At 45.1% G+C, this 15912-nt stretch overlaps 1 protein-coding gene across 2 annotated transcripts in view; it reads left to right on the top strand.

Moving 5' to 3' along the window:
• CDH13 (cadherin 13) overlaps positions 1-15912 on the top strand; it is a 1023084-nt gene that overhangs the window by 924082 nt on the left and 83090 nt on the right. The window lies entirely within an intron of this gene.

Below are 15912 nucleotides of genomic sequence, written 5' to 3'. Positions count from 1 at the left end.
TCCACACGCAGGTCCAAATGCGCACTTGTCTCTGCTAAAGAGAGTAATTAATCTTCCTCTTCCAAAATCTAATCTTCTCATATGAGGTAGCGATAACCAAGTGTTAGACACACTTCAAATAAACATGTGTCTTATTTTCCTGATTTGCAACACCTGAAAATGTGCCACCGTTTCTTTGTCAGCCACAGGGCCATGGAGCAAGCTGGCAGATGTTATTTTCCAACCCCGAAAGCTGATTTATGTTTACAACAAAACTTTCTGAAATGCCAAATGAACTAAAGTACAAAATGATACCAAATCCTGTAATAATGTGAATCTGAAGTAGTCATTCTTTTTTTCCCTTTTCTCCTTTTTTTCCCTCCCTTTTCCTGCTCAGTATCTGGCAAAGGAAACATACAAGTTAAACATCAAAGAGAAAGCTTTTTTTAAGTGCTTAGATTGGGAAACCTGTAGCTTAACAGACTGTAAGGTAGTAGTACAGATTTAGGATGTCTTCGGGGAGCTTCCCTGTCAATTTGCACTTCTTCAATAGGAGGTGGAAGAGGGAACTCCAGGGTGGGCAGGAAATGGATTTAGATGGAGTTGACTTTGCTAGGCCTGGGACTGTGCTTTTGTTGGGTAACGTGGTGTGCTGCCAGGCATGAAAGTGTTAATGTGGTGGGGAGGGCCCGAGGCAGGGGTCTGGGGTCTGGGAGCAGAGGTTCCACTAAGGTGGGAGAGACTGTGGAAGAGGTGGGTCTGTCGGGGTTCTCTGTTTAAGAACAGCTCTGGCTGACTTAGGCAAAAGGGGGAATTTGCTGGAAGGTTCTATGGACAGTTTGTAGAATTTTTTCCCCCTGGAAGCCACTAGTTTTTTCTCTATACTTGTGAGTCTGTTTCTGTTTTTTTTTTTTTTGGCACACGGGCTTAGTTGCTCCGCGGCATGTGGGATCTTCCTGGAGCTGGGATCGAACCCATGACCTCTGCATTGGCAGGTGGATTCTTAACCACTGTGCCACCTAGGAAGCCCTGTTTCTGTTTCTTATATACCTTCATTTGTTTTCATTTTTTAGATTCCACATGTAAGTGATAACATAGAGTATTTGTCCTCTCTGTATAATTTCACTAAGCATGGTGATCTCTAGGTCCACCCATGTTATTGCAAATGGCAAAATTTCATTCTTTTTTATGGCTGAGTAATATTCCATTGTATGTATATGTGTATATGTATCAAACATCTTCTTTATTTGTTCATCTGTTGATAGGCACTTAGGTTGCTTCCCTGTCTTGGCTATTGTAAATAATGCTGCTGTGAACATCGGGGTGCATGTATCTTTTAAAATTAGTTTTTGTTTTTTTCGGATATATGCCCAGGAGTGGAACTGCTGGATCCTATGGTGGTTTTATTTTTATTTTTTTGAGGCACCTCCACACTGTTCTCCATAGGGGATGCACTAATTTATATTCCCACCAACGGTGAGCAAAGGTCCCCTTTTTCCCACATCCTCTCCAGCACGTGTTGTCTGTGGTCTTGCTGACGATGGCCATTCTGACAGGTGTGAGGTAGTGTCTCGTGGTTTTGATTCGCATTCCTCTGATGATGAGTGAGGTTGAGCACTTTATAGAATTGAAGACTGTGTCCAGAACGGAGTCAAGATTGCACAGGAACTAGGGCGTTGTTGAGTCCCTAGGTAATGGGACCGGATGGGCTGACACTGCAGGACCTCACAGGGAGAGTGACCTGTCTCCAGCCACCGTCCACTCTTGTGTCACTCGGCTCACGGTTCACATGCCGAGGGGCGAGTCCACTTTGCCTGAGCTAGAGCCATGCACCCCCGACTCAGGACTTTGACAGTCAACAGAGGTGATGCTCCCAGATGTGGCTGCCCCCCCCACACACAGCGGGCAGCTGATGGAGAGGGAGGAAGGAAATCCCATCTAGCAAATGGAGTGTGGTGCTTGGAGCGTGGCAAGAGGCCGTGCAAAGCAGCCCCAGCAAACTGAGTCAGGAGACAGGATTCCAGCCTGGAGAGGAGCCAGTGGCTTGTAAGAGACAGGACATTGAGGGACACCAAGGCCAGGATCTGAGATGGAGAACAGAGACCGGCTACTGGAACCGGGGTACAAAGGTCCCCAATTCCAGCTCAGTGGCGCCCTCTGTGAGAAAGGAGACCAGAGAAAGCAATTTGTAAACTACCAGACGTGAGACTTGCAGTAAAAAGCAGGGACGTAGAAATCTCTGAAGAGCTTCTGGTTTCTACAGTTGGTCATCACGGGTGTGACCTTTAGTCACAAGTGGCCAGGACCCTTCTCAGACTGACTTTTGCCATGAATGCATGTACCGGCCCACAAAATTGGAAACGAGGACCAGGGCCTCCAGCATGAGAATTCACGGGCTCAGAATATGTTCTTTCCCCACCTCGCGACTCTGCACCTGCCTGGGCTTGCGTCCTGCTCAGCCGTATCTATGTGGCTGCAGAGGGCTGAGGCCACCAGCAGCGCCAGTTCCTGGTCCTACCAGCAAAAAGAAATCCTTCCCAACCAATAGTACTTGCCCAAGGCCGGGTTTGGGACCCACTGAGCCAGCTTGGACACTCACCTGTCTCTGAACCAAACAAAATGGCAAGAGGATGGGATGTACCCGAGGCTAGTCCTGGTGCCTGAGCCCACCGTGGACCCAGCGTCCAACCGTGGCCCACTGGCGTGGTGGTTTCCCAGAGGAATGTAGAAGGCTCTTCCCAGAGAGAGGGATGAGTGCTGAGTCCTCAGGGACCACGGAGAGCCACTGTGACCCATTTCAATGTCGCGAATCCCCTCAGAAAATATAGCTGAGGTGCTTCTGTGGCTGTTTGCCTGAGAGTTGTAACATTTACAGATGGGTCTGGTGCAGCAGTGCCTGGAAAAATCCCTTTTCCAGCATTGAAGCAAAGTAAATGCATGTATGTGTGCGTGCGTGTGAGTGTGTGTGTGTGTGTGTGTGACGCACACTTCTCTCTCTGGCCTGACTCCTCTGACGCATTCCTTCCTGCTGGGATCCGGAGTTGCCCAGAAGTGACTCTTTCTCAGCCCCTTCCTCTCCCCTCCCCTCCGCCCTCCCTCTCCTGGTGCTGGTTCTGAGCTCATCAAAGGCAGGGATAACATCCTTGACAGGTTGAGCTATTGTCACAGGAACTCTTTGGGGAGAAAAGTCTCATTAATTATTTGCAGCCTTTGATCCTGTACACGAGAAGTACTGTCCCCGAGGGGGTGTGTGTGCAGAGGCTGAGCAGGGCCGTGGGGCAGGGCCAGGCTGGGACGCGGTTTTCTAGTAATCCGTGCTTGGCTCCCCGAATTCTCCGAAAGACACGATGACCTTGCAAGGGGTGGTGGTGTTGTTGTCTTAATGATTCTTCGGGGAGAAAGCATTGGAAGAGGGAGGACCTTTACACTGAGAACTCCTATTTTTATCTTAAGGAGCACTCTGAGTTCAACTGACAAAGGCACGTGCACAAAGATGCTGCCAGGGCCGTCTGCCCCTAACAGGCTTGTTTCCCAGCAGTGGCGCCACACTGGGCTCTGTGGTCCTGCAGGTTATGGGGGTGTCCCTGTCTGTGTGTGTGACCCTGTGTGCGTCCATCTGTCATCCTCTCTGTGTCCCCCTTTGTGCCAATTACTCTTGGTCTATCCTTTGTTCTACGCATTTCTTGTCTCCCTCTCTGTCTCCCTCTGCCCTTCCTCCCTCCCCATCACTGTCTCTATTTGCATCTTCCCCCTCCGTCTAGCTCCATCTTTCTTTCTTGTCTAGTGGCCATCTCTTCTCTGTCTGATTCTCTCTTCCTTCCTTCCTCCCATTCCTCTGTCTCCTCTCTTCTCTTTCCTCCTCCTCCTTCCTCCCCCCTCCTCCTCCTCTTCTTTCTCTCTGTCTCCCCCTCTCCCACTCCCCCATCTCTGTCTCTATCAATATCTCACTCCAAGACTCTCTGCCTCAGTTCCAATAACCCCATCTCATCGCAGATGCCTAGCCAGCCACTCAAGGCACCTTAGCACAGCAGGAGATGCTCCACCCCGACCAGCCAGATTCAGGTCCTGCCCCCAAGCTTGACAGGCACTTTGGCATCCTCCCTGAGGGTGGGCTCCTTCCCTTGTCAAAACAGGAAACCTCCTCCCCACCCCCAACTCCCACAACAGTTAGGAACTTCTAACTCATTCCTGGTCCTGTCTTATGTGATGGGAAGCACATCTCGGGCACAGTGATTCTGCTGCCACTGCCACTGCGATGCCCTCTTTTATCTCCCCAGGGAATGTTCAAACCAGTGAAAGGCGCCTTGGTCTCTGAGAAGCCTGTAACTCTAAAGACAGGAGGTGTCCGGGCATCAGAGTGAATATTCTCACTAGAAAGCCTGAGTTATTAAAACTTGTTTAAAAGCCCATCACATTGTGCTCTTAGCCAAATCAAAATGGACAGCAGTGGGCTAGTGACAGATGAAATTCTTCTTGTTAATAACTTGTATCTTCTTATCCTTATTATAAAGTTAAGATAGTTCACGGAGAAAACTTTTGAAAAGGCAGTTGAGAATAAAGAAGATAATAAAAAAATCTGTAATCGTTCTACCCTAGGAAATCCCCTTTTAACAGCTTGGGTATATCTCCAGCCACATGTGGGAGTCGTTCCCTTTTTTATTTTCAAAATTGGCTCACGTCACCCACTTTGTTTTGGAACCTGTCATTTTTACTTCCTGGTATATGGGAAACAGCTTTCCATGTCAAGAAATAGTCACTATTTTTCATCGCTGAATAGTACACATTCTACTACTCTATTACACAAATATACTTGTTTATTTATTCATTCCCTTGTTGGCTATTTAGACTGTTTCCAATCGTATGCAATTATTTTTTTAAAAGGTCAGTGGACATGCTTGTAGCTAAGTTGTTTAATGCATCATTAATTTTCTGAAGAATTTTCCGAAAATACTTTGCGAAAGTGTTGATGTTGCTGATGCTTTTTCTCATATAAAGAATTCTTTGTTTCTTTACCTAGGCAATCACATTTCTGTTTTCCCTTATGATCTGAATTGATGGTTAGAAAGTTTCTCTGCTCCAAGGTCATGTAAACATTGATGTGTTGTAAAATAGAGCTGGTTCCCCCACCCTGTTCTCTCAGCCTACAGTGACAGCGAGACTGGCTTCAGCTTTCAGGGTGGAGCCTGCCTGCACATACATGAGACACGAATCTGGCATTTCTCAATGGCATTTTAGTGTCTCCAGTGAGGAGTGGACTCATGCACCTAAACCTGTTGGCTAATTATTGTCAGAAAGAGCAGCTCAATGATAATTATGCTAAAATGGAAATGACTGTATTTACCCAACATTCTCCACGAGTAAAGTGAGAAGCAGGGACTCACTGTTGCAGCGAGTCAGTTGCTTTGGTTACTCTGGGGATGCAGCCAGCAGCTCAATCATTTTGAATGGTCTGAGAGGACTTATTTCATTCTCTGAACAATCAGGGGATTTCTATTGAGGCAACCAAGTAGCAATTCCTATTCCAAACATTTTTCAGACAGAGCTCATCTTATCCATGGTCTGTAATAAACAACTCTGCAGCAAAGACTTCTGCCTGCACACTGAATACATAAGATACGTGCTGAGGAAAAATATTGTCCCTACCCATGTGAAATTACCCATTACTGCTCAACATTTTTGGGGGAAGGGATCATTCATCCAGGGAGCCCCACAAGTGTGCGTCCAGAAGCACTGTATCTGTGAGGATTAAGTTTGGCTGAATATAAAATGAAAATTCAAAATGATGGTGGCTCAGAGAAGATAGTTTTTTTTTTTTTTCCTCACGTAAAATAAGTATAGAGCAGTGATGGAAGTCCAGGACTGGGAATGGCAGTTCCACAAATCTGTCAGGGGCCCAGGCTCCTTCCTGCTCACCATTCAGTCACCTCTAGAGTGGCACCCTCTTCCTCATGGACTATTATGGTTGCTAGTGTTCCAGCCTTCACATCTGCATTCCAGACAGTAGTTTGGGAGAGAGGAAAAGAAGAAGGGAGTCTCCTATATTTTAAGGAGTCTTCCTGAAAGTCAATCACAGTTCTATTTAAATCTGATTGGCCAAAGTTAGTCACATGGCCGCAACCTAGCTGCAAGAAATACTAGGAAGTATGATCATTTAGCTGAGTAGCAACCAGCTTTTAAAACTGGGATTCTTTACTAAGGAAGAAAGGAAGAGTGGGTATTGTGAGGTAACTGGAAGTTTCTGCCATGAACACCTTTGGGGACTGAAACTTTCTGTGTAATAAAAAACTACAGGGTAAATTTTAAAAGATGAATACATGCTGTGAAATTAGATTTTTACACAATCAAAATAAGAGATAATTGTGTTGCCAAAGATAGCTGCTTGAAAAAAGCACAAGCATTACAGTTTTCCATTCATTCCTTTACTGAATTCATTTACTGGTATTTATTTAAAGACTACCATGGGCCTGACACTGCTGAGTGCTGCGTTTTCACTTGTGAAAGAATGATCTCTGCCTACAGCCTCCGGGGGAGCTTACAGTCATAAGAACAAGAATGTTTGTTGCAAATGATGATGCCCCAGGAAAGAAGGAAGAGGGAGGGAGAGAGGGAAAGGAAGGAAGGAGAGGAAGAAATTGTTTCCTTGGGAAGTAAGACCCAGCGGTCCCCAGCTGGGGAGAAAGAGCCAGCAACCGAAATCGCTCTTTCCAAGCATCATTATTGTCTTGCTTACCAACAGATTCCTGAGTTCCCCAGAAATGCCACTGTCCCCATGTCTTTGAGCTGGTCTCTGCCTCCTGGGAATTGGACACCAGACTAAACTAGGCAAAGATCGCCACGACTCCCTGGACACATGTATTTTGCTGGTACTATGACTAAGATGCCTAAGATTTTTATATAAAAGTTTAGTAAAAGCACTGTCATCAAAGTCTTATTTAATTCTCACAACTACCCTGCGAATGAGAAATGATGAGTCTGCCTCTTTGCTGAGGAGGAAAACGTAACCTCTCTGAGATTCAGTTTATGGAAAGAAAATATGCGAATGAGGTGAACTCCTGGGGCTTCCCTCACCACCACCTCGCACCTGTATGTCCTTCTGATGTGAGTTTAGGCATCCCCTCCGCAGGTGGGCTACCCTGACCTTCAGACTGCACTCCAAAGGGCTTTCTGAACATCTAGTGTTGTTGCAGAAATCGGTCCCTCGAGAAACCAAGCACCACACTCAGAGGGTTGGACAACTCAGGTTTATTAAGCGGGGGGCCCGAGACGTGCTAACGCTCCAAAGCTCTGGGCTCCCAGCTCAGGGTGAGCTTTACTTTTATAAGCGTCAGTGCACATGTTTACAGTTAGCATGGGTATATTGGTTACTTGGTTTACAGAGCACAGACGTTTCCAAACAGAAACTTACAAGAGCAGGTGCTGAACATTCCATTTTTAGTGGAACATCTTATGGTTACATTGGATTGCTAGGTCATCCTGTTTTTTTTTGTTTTTCGCACAGCAAGCATATTTTACAAAAGCAGAACAAGCATGGAGTTATTTTTAGCTGAGTGCAAGTTTCTAATTTTCCTCTTCAGTGGAACACTCTCAGACTTCACTGTTATTCTTGACCTAACTACCCATCTTCCAGTAAGCCACGGGCTCCAGCAGGGTAACCATCATGTTCATCTCCGTCCCTGATGACACACCAGGGCCTCATTGGTACCATTCAGTTAACTAAGCACTCAGGCCCAGCGCCAAGACCTTCACACTTTTCCAGAGCCTACAAAAATGTCAAGGACATGAACACAGGATCTATCGTCTCCAAAATTTGAAAAGAAAACAACATTGAAGTTAATAAAGATCAAGTGTCCACAGCACCATGACGTTAGCAGGTTGAATTTAATATCTGCCAAAAATGTCTTTACATTTGCAAACTCTTTGTATTGAATACATCTCACATTGTAAGAATGTCTGAGTTGGCGCCAGAGAAGTCATAGCGGATTATTAGTGAAATATTCCCAGTAGCCGAATAATTCCAAAAGCAAAAGTATAAAAATTATATGAAAAATTTTACAGGAAAAAAAAATGTATTTGCAATGTGGGTACATTTCAGTATGTTTGGTATGACTTGGGAGGAGGCCACCACAGACAGAGAAAATTCTTACATGCTCAAAATTCCTTTTTTAAATTATTTTATTGAAGTATAGTTGATTTACAGTGTTATGTTAATTTCTGCTGTACAGCAAAGTGATTCGGTTATACATATGCATACACATTCTTTTTTATATTCTTTTCCATTATGGTTTATCTCAGGATATTGAATATAGTTCTCTGTGGTATCCAGCAGGACCTTGTTGTTTCTTCATTCTATACATAATAGTTTGCATCTGCTAACCCAAAACTCCCAGTCCATCCCTCCCCCACCCCCACCCCTTGGCAACCACAAGTCTGTTCTCTATGCTTGTGAGTCTGTGTTTGTTTCTAGATAAATTCATTTGTATCATATTTTAGATTCCACATATAAGTGATATCATGTGGTATTTGTCTTTCTCCTTCTGACTTACTTCACTTAGGATGATCATCTCTAGGATCATCCAGGTTGCTGCAAATTATTTCATCCTTTTTATGGCTGCGTAATATTCCGTTGTGTACATGTACCACATCTTCTTTCTCCATGCATCTGTTGATGGGCATTTAGGTTGCTTCCATGTCCTGGCTGCTGTGAATAGTGCTGCAGTGAACACTGGGGTGCAGGTATCTTCTGGAATTGTAATTTTGTCTGGATATGTGCCCAGGAGTGGAATTGCTGGATCATATGGCAACACTATTTTCAGTTTTTTGAGGAACTTCCATACTGTTTTCCGTAGTGGCTGCACCAATCAAAGGTCTTAAAATAGCCCAGCAGTTGGCCTATGGAAAAGTGCTTAGTAAACAATTATAGTGTGGGTTGCCGGCAGCTGCGGTGGGGTTTCTGTGTGTAGACAGGTTTGTGTATAAGCAGACATGGTTTATTGTGATTACTATTATTTTTCATGTCCAAGTATTGTCTAGTGTCTAGCAACCACAGAAATATTTGCATGTGGCCTTGTTTTAAACCAATCCCAGGAGGGAAGCCTGAGCAGGACCGGTCGGCCTCTCACTGGGCTTCCCAGGTCCGTGAAAGTTACGCTAAGGAGCCAGGTCCATCAGCGGCTCTTCTTCCAAAGCCGTGGTCCAAATTGAGCCCATTCTTTGAACACAGAATATCTGAATCAGATCCAAATTAGATCCTCATCTCTCTGAAAACCGCAGCCTACTTTGTCCTGATTTCTTTGGGTGTTTTGAAGTCATTTCCCTTCCCTTCCTCCTCTAGACTTGGAGGCTTTTAAGTTCCGAGGTAGATTCATTCATGGGCTCAGAGTGGCACAGAAGACAACACGCCGTGGTGGAAATTCAGTCCCAAAAGATTTGTTAAAACGCCCAATTTCGGTTTTTGCTTGTCTTCCTGTGAGTCATCAAGACGTTTTCTTTAACACCTCATTTAGTCTAATATTGGAGCCCATTCAAAGGAAATCACCGAAAAAATGATAGGAAGTCAAGCAAAAACCACCAGCTGGCTATGGAACATTTTGTTCTGTATCTTCCAAGACCTTTGGAAGCAGACGGCCAAAATCAGTTCCCTTGGAAATTAGAGTTTTTGTCTTCGCTGTCTTCTCAGGAACACAGAGGTTCCCAATGTGCAGTACCATTCATCGGGAGGAGGAAGGAGGGCTGCAACTCGTTTTTTGCAAAAACAGATTTCAAAGCCATATTTAAGAGTTTAATTTGGGGTGACTCCCACCTTTCAAATTTTAATCAGAAGTTAAAGGCCAAATAATAACATTTCTGCCTGGGGAAATGGAAAGAGCCTCCATCCACTAAAATATATGGTTAACACTTCGTCTTAATTAAATGTGGTTACTGACCTCAATAACAGGATCTGGGGTGAGGTCATCTCTGTATTTTTTTTTTAAATGAGTTATTTCTTTCTTGAGTCAACACAGATCTTGAAATGTAAATGGTTTACAGTGGCGCCTTTGTAATTTTTAATTAAAGTGTTGTCCTTCCATTGGGAGTTTATGGTGGCAATACATTTTATTGGCTACTCTGCTGTAGAATTTTTAATTATTTATGTAAATATATTAGCACAGGTGACTTATTTTTAGCAGAGTTTCTGTTATGAAGATGGCAATGGGAAACAAGGTCTAATAAATTAAGCAACTGAATCTTTAAAGATCTAACAGCTTCAGTGGCTAAAAATAGAGTTCTGGCCTTTGTAATGATCCAGAGATGGAAGGTTTTCGTTATTAACCTCAATTAGAGGTGCTCGATTTGGTTAATATGAAAGGTCTGGCCATTTGGAAAAACAGCTGAGAGGTGATTTTACAATTTACCTACCTTTTTAGCATCCATCTACGTATGTTGTTATAAATTGGCCATGGGCCAGCCTTTCATTATTGAAAGCATGGTTTCAAATTGGTTATATTTTAATATAATTATGATGGTCACTCTTGGCAGCCTAAGAAATTAATTCTCAGAACCAATAAAGAAAATATTGACAAATGTTAATATTGTTCCTTGTTCAGTGTCTTCTAAGCTGTTAAATCTGCTTAGCTGGTTTTTTTTTTTTTAATAAAGGCATTTGAATTAGATGAGGGTTGCTACAGAAGCTACCAATATAGCATTGATTGCAAAGGCCACACACTTCAGGATCGCAACAGACATCAGTCAGGAAAATAGCTGATTTATTTTATTATCTCAGATTGTCTGTCAATCACCAGCCAATGAACACACCTCGGGCACTGGTGAAGGGCTTATCAGGGCATTAGCACAAACACAGGTAATGAAACCGTAGGCAGAGAGTCTTGTAACGAATTCAAGAAATGCACTTCATCTCTGCTCCTAGTTTGCTGCGTGAATTGTGAAGCTTTGTTTTCAAGTGATGAGACTCTAAACTACAGTTCTCCTAATATGTTTAATTCAGAGGTTTCCTTGTATAGTCTAACAGTGTTGGCAGGAATCTCAGGATAAGACCAGACTTTATGCAGGCAACTTTTAACAGCCTTGGATCTCTGTGTGAGGACTGCACATGTGAAATGGGGCCTCTTAATTTGGACTAGGGTTAAGATGGGATAAGCCACCTCTTTAATGGTTAATTTTTCATTCATTCCACAAATGTTTAATGAGCACCTACAATATACCAGTCCCTTTTCTAGGCACTGGGGTTACAGCAGCAGTAGAAATAGTTAAAAATATCTGTCATCATGGATATCATATTCCCGTGGGGGGAAAAGAAAACAAACAAGAAAATAAATTTTAAAATAAATAGTATAGTAGCAAAAAATGACTACAAAGCAGAGAAAGCAGTGGGGTCTGACATCTCAGTAAAGAACCGAAGGACGTGAAGGGTGAGCCACGCAGATATCTGGGGAAGAGTGGTCCAAGCAGGGGAAATGACGGGTGCAAAGGCCCTGAGTCAGGGTATGCAGGTGCGTGAGATGGGGCGGGGAGGTCAGTGTGCCTGCACAGTGATCCAGGAGGTGGGGGCAGGTGGGAGATGAGGCCAGAGTTGTGTGGGGGTAAAGCTTTTACTCTAAATAAGACATAAGATGGGACGTTAAAGGCTCTGGTGGTTTTAGGATATAGTTGAAAGGGAGGGAGCAGAGGGCCGGCGGGGTGGGGCGCTGCAGTAGTCCAGGTGAGAGTGGGAGGGTTTGGACTTGGCGGTAGCAGTGGGAGCAGGGAGAAGCAGGCAGATGCTGGAGATGTTTGGAAGATAGTGGTGTTACCGAATACAAGTCCCTGTGCCTGCCGCACAGTGAGGCCAACGGCCAAACCCAGGCGTCAGAGTTGGGAGCAAAGAAAGGTTGACTGCAGGGCCACCCAAGGAGAACAGGTGGCCCGAGCCCAAAACACCCCAGGCTCTGTGAAGGGTTTCAGCAGAGCGTTTTTAAAGGCAAGGTGAGGGAGGGGCATCCCAGGGTGTGCAGTCAGCTCCTGCAAATTTCTCTGACTGATTGGGAGTGACCAATCCTTAGACACCAGGAGGCGCAGGGGCTACATGCTCCTGAGCATCAAGGAGTTAATTTCTTCCATTTGTGGTGATTTTAGCATCTGAAAAACTCAGGAAATATGCATCAGATACTATCATCTAGGTACTTCAGAGAAGAGCTAAAGCAGAGGGTGTGGGGAAGGGGTCTGTCCCTGTCCCAGGAAAGCCCCAAAGGGTCCGGCTAGGTTACAGTGGCAAAGGGGATTTGCTAACCAGCTGTGGGGTGGGGGGGGGGGGGGGGGGGTGTGGGTGGGGGTGTGGGGGTGTGTGTGCGCGCGCACACATGCAAGAGACAGACAGGGAGGGAAAGAGAGAGAGAGCGAGGGAAAGAGAGGGAGAGAGGAGAATGAAGATTGACTCTGAGGTTTTTGTCCTAAACAATTGGAAGAAGAGGGTGGCTGTTTATGAAATAGACAAGCTCACTAGAGAAGTGACTTGGGGGAGGGGAATGTCAGGATCACGCTGAGTCTGAGCCAGAGCCAGGGAGCAGGTGACCTGGAGAGCAGGGAGAGCCTGGGCTTGAGATGAATGTCAGGGTGTCAGCCACATGCAGGTGGAATTCACATCCCTGAGCCTTTGAGATCCCCAAAGAGGTGAGCGAAGGTGGAAAAGAAAGGAGGCCCCAGGGTGAAGCCCTTGGTGGAAAAGAAAGGAGGCCCCGGGGTGAAGCCCTCGGAAGTTCTAACGTCCCGAGGAGCGAGCCTGCCCGGCATGTTGCACGCGAGGCAGCTGCCTAAGAGTCACTGAGCCAGCACAGCGTTTTCAGGCATTGTGGACTCACAGGGAAACAAGTCTGTGGAAACGCTTATTAGAGAAGGGACTTAATGGAAGTTAGTCACAGCTCCCAAGAATGCTGACAGGTTTCCACCTTTGCTCCTGGAGAACCCTGCTGGTGGGCCGCAGGACGGCCCGAGGTACCTCACTGCTAGAATCTCATGGTGGCGTTTCCTAGGAATGGCTAAAATCCCCATTCCTAGGGAAATGGAAGGGAACAGATAGAAGTTTTTAAATATTATGTGCTGTCATCTGCCCTTTGCTTGCCTGCGAGCAAGTACTCAGAGATGACAGAGCAGATGGAAACACGGTGAACCATTATTAAAGACAGGACTCAAACGACTGATTTTTGAAGGTTTGCAACTTGACCCTTTGGTGGACAGTTGTGCTTCGTCTTGCAATCTTCCTAGAGCGTACATATAACACAGTCATATTTTCTACTAGTAAAACTGTTCCTGGTCTGGACATCGGGATTAAATTTATCAATATTTTAAGATGCTCTGCAAAGCATATGATCCCGGGCAAATAACACATGATTTGCAGAAACTCTGTCACCCAAGCAAGTTTCGGATCTGGTTGAGTGTCTGAAGCGAGATGAAGCAAGCAGACCGTTACCTATGAGCAAACGAGGACGGTGCAACTCACCTCTGATTATTTCCAGCCCAGTATCTGTCAGGCTCCATGGCTGCAAGCAGCAGAACCAGCGTCAGCTATGGTAAGTGGAATAAAACAAGAACTTCCTAGACTGAGATAGGTGATCACAGATTGCACAGGAGATCAGAGGATAAGCTGGAAAAAGATGAGTGGCCACCAAATAGGACTCAAAAGGGAAGACGATAGGATCCCTACAAAGGGATCAGCCTAGTTCTCGGGTTACACGTCCCGTCCCGGACCATGACCGTGAACTGTGCCACCTCCCCCCACGTCACTCACTGAAAGAGTGTCGGGCTTGCTGGCGCTAAGCTGCATGTCCCATATCACTCCTACTGCATCCGGGCAAGAATGGGATTGGGGCTGCTGCCTCCCGCCACCAACACTGCCCAAAACGGGGGCTTGTCCAAAAGGGAGTCTGGGATGCTGTGAGGAACGATGAAGGGTGGTAAACAACCGGATGTGACAATGTCCACTAGAAACCCTTTCTGCAAATTGGAGTTTCCCACAATGCCTGTGACCTCCCCGTGGCAGACTTTGAGGCCACAGTTGTCCCTGGGAGTGCTCGGTGAGGTCAGGGGCTTGTGATCTGAGGGACCAGCATTTGCACACGCAGCTGCTGCACTGAGAACTCTCTGTCTCGGAACGAGCACACGGGGCTCATGGGCCAGAGGCAGGTCAGTCTTCACCGGGCACGAAGGGCGGAGAAGGACACAGAGCAGGAGGTGTGGCAGCGGAGGAAGAAGGCGGGCCTCTGGGCTGACTCCCAGGGCCGAGGTTGGAGCACCGCCCCAAGACCTCCCACCAGGGCTGGTGAGGTGAATGAGGCACTCTGCTCGGTGCACAGAAATCTCAGCTAGCAAGACAGATCAGCTTTTAATGCAATGATTTTTTTAAAATCAAAGTTAACACCAAAATTCATGATAAACAAAATGTCAAATTTTTAAGTAAAGCAGGATTGGTGTGACTGATTTTCGTTTCATATCCATCTCTGATATGACTCAGCAGAGCACTGTGAAAGCCACTTTTCTACTCTGGGCCCATTTCTTCTGTAAATTTAAAAGGTGGGGTCAGATCTTGAGAAGGAAAGATGGAGTTGGTGGAATCAGGCTTCCTGACTTCAGGCTGTACTACAAGGCTACAGTGATCAAGACAGTATGGTACTGGCACAAACACAGAAATATAGATCAATGGAACAGGATAGAAAGCCCAGAGATAAACTATGGTCAACTAATCTATGACAAAGGAGCCAAGGATATACAGTGGAGAAAAGGCAGCCTCTTCAATAAGTGGTGCTGGGAAAACTGGACAGCTACATGTAAAAGAATGAAATTAGAACACTCCTTAACACCATAGACAAAAATAAACTCCAAATGGATTAAAGACCTAAATGTAAGGCCAGTCACTATAAAACTCCTAGAGGAAAACGTAGGAAGAACACTCTTTGACGTAAATCACAGCAAGATCTTTTTTGATCCACCCCCTAGAGTAATGGAAATAAAAACAAAAATAAATAAGTGGGACCTAATGAAACTTCAAAGCTTCTGCACAGCAAAGGAAACTATAAGCAAGACGAAAAGACAGCCCTCAGAATGGGAGAAAATATTTGCAAACGAATCAACAGACAAAGGATTAATCTCCAAAATATATAAACAGTTCATCCAGCTCAGTATCAAAAAAACAAGCAACCCAATCAAAAAATGGGCAGAAGACCTAAATAGGCATTTCCCTAAAGAAAACATACGGATGGCCAAGAGGCACATGAAAAGCTGCTCAACATCACTCATTTTTAGAGAAATGTAAATCAAAACTACAATGAGGTATCACCTCACACTGGTTAGAATGGGCATCATCAGAAAATCTACAAACAGTAAATGCTGGAGAGGGTGTGGAGAAAAGGGAACGCTCTTGCATTGCTGGTGGGAATGTAAATTGATACAGCCACTATGGAGAACAGTATGGAGGTTCTTTGCAAAACTAAAAATAGAGTTACCATATGACCCAGCAATCCCACTCCTGGGCATATACCCAGAGAACACCATAATTCAAAAAGACACATGCACTCCAGTGTGCACTGCAGCACTATTTACAATAGCTAGGACATGGAAGCAACCTAAATGTCCATCAACAGATGAATGGATAAAAAAGATGTGGTACATATATACAATGGACTATTACTCAGCTGTAAAAAGCAGTGAAACTGGGACATTTGTAGAGACATGGATGGACCTAGAGACTGTCATACAGAGTGAAGTGAGTCAGAAAGAGAAAAACAAATATCATATATTAACACATATATGTGGACTATAGAAAAATGGTACAAATCAACTGGTTTGCAAGGCAGAAATAGAGACACAGATGTAGAGAACAAACGTATGGACACCAAGTGGGGAAAGCGGGGAGAGTTTGGGGGGAATGAATTGGGAGATTGGGATACCAAACTGTACACTCTAAATATA

This window comes from Hippopotamus amphibius, chromosome 16 (genome assembly GCF_030028045.1).
Source record: "Hippopotamus amphibius kiboko isolate mHipAmp2 chromosome 16, mHipAmp2.hap2, whole genome shotgun sequence".
Classification (NCBI taxonomy): Eukaryota; Metazoa; Chordata; class Mammalia; order Artiodactyla; family Hippopotamidae; genus Hippopotamus; species Hippopotamus amphibius.
Note: the sequence above shows the minus strand (reverse complement) of the source record. Positions and strands in the feature narration are given on the sequence as shown.